This window comes from Somniosus microcephalus, chromosome 22, assembly GCF_052327205.1.
Source record: "Somniosus microcephalus isolate GS21.2 chromosome 22, FLI_Smic_1.0, whole genome shotgun sequence".
Taxonomy (NCBI): Eukaryota; Metazoa; Chordata; class Chondrichthyes; order Squaliformes; family Somniosidae; genus Somniosus; species Somniosus microcephalus.
The window spans coordinates 9,877,824-9,879,417 of record NC_141008.1 but is presented as its reverse complement, the minus strand read 5'-3'; positions in this window follow the sequence as shown (position 1 = coordinate 9,879,417).

Below are 1,594 nucleotides of genomic sequence, written 5' to 3'. Positions count from 1 at the left end.
TAAAGAAGAATACCCTCAGTCAACTAGTCCTGGGACTCAGTGAAGTAACTACTAACACTACTAATAATAACCAGCTCCAGGACAGTGACATCGTAGCACAGAGAATTCGACCCAACACAATTGTCACTAAGCAAAAAAAAAAGTCATATTGGGCAGAAACAACAAAAACCCAAAACAAACTCGATTGCTACTTGGCCCTAAACAGACAATACACCATGGCTGAAAACCTGACCACGGTAAAAGAATGCAAATTGAGAAAAACCTTGACTATGTACAGACTTAGTGAGCATAGCCTGGCCATCAAAAAAGGAAGACACAGGCAGACCTGGCTGCCAAGAGAGGACAGGATATGCTCTCACTGCAGTCAGGGAGTGGTGGAGACAGAGATGCACTTCCTCACAGCTTGTGGAAACTATCAGGGCAGAAGGGGGAAATTTCTACCCAAAATTCATAAAAATATGCCCTGAATTCAAAAATTTGAATGACGACCAAAAACTCCCATACCTATTAGGGGAACACAGAAATTGGCGTAACTTTAGCAGCAAACTATGTTACAGCTTGCCATAAGCAGAGGACAACCATTAAACCTAAGAAAAGATTATATGCATATTATTTATGAGTATATATTTATACACACATGGATATATCTGTTTATACACTGTATGGATAGATCTGCGTTTGTGTGTTCAACCATACATGTTTTTTCGGTGCTTTGGCAACATAAGATGTACCTTGTCATGCCAAATAAGCAATTTGAATTGAATTGAGAGACCGGGGGGAGAGAGAGAGACAAGGCGGGGGGGAGGGAGGGGGCGGGCGGACGGACGAGCGTGGGGGGAGGGGGGGGGGCGGGCGGATGAGCGTGTGGGGGGGGGGGGGGGAGAGAGGGGGCGGGCGGACGAGCGTGGGGGGGGAGAGGGGGCGGGCGGACGAGCGTGGGGGAGAGGGGGGCGGTCGAGCGCGGGGGGGTGGGGGAGAAGGGACAGGCGAGGGGGCGGGCGAGCGCGCGTTGGGGGGGAAAGAGGCGAGTGTGCGCAGGGAGAGGGGGCGGGCGAGCGTGGGCAGGGGAGGGGACGGGCAAGCATGCGCGGGGAGAGGGGGGCGGGCGAGCGTGGGCAGGGGAGAGGGGGCGGGCGAGCGTGCGCGGGGGAGAGGGGGCGGGCGTGAGGGAGACACTGATTGGGGGGGGAAAGAGACAGAGAGACACAGACGATTGTGGGGGCGGGGTGGGCGGTAGAGACAGACAAGAGACCGAGAGGCAGAGTTCCTTCACTTAAACCTTCAGCCAATACATGACACCCAAGATTGCTGCATTTCTTCAGTACCGCACTGAAGTGCTCAAGTCCTGCAGTGGGGCTTGATCCCAGAAGTTTCTAACTCCGATAATTGCTGCCACTGAGCCAATCTTAAATATGGCTAATATTCAAGAAAATGTATTCACAGCAAACTGCAATGTAAAAAAACATAATCCAAGATTCCTGTTGCCTCACAGCGCCAGGGACCCGGGTTCGAATCCGGCCTCGGGCGACTGTCTGTGTGGAGTTTGCACAATTCTCCCCGTGTTTGCGTGGGTTTCCTCCGGGTGCTCCGGTTT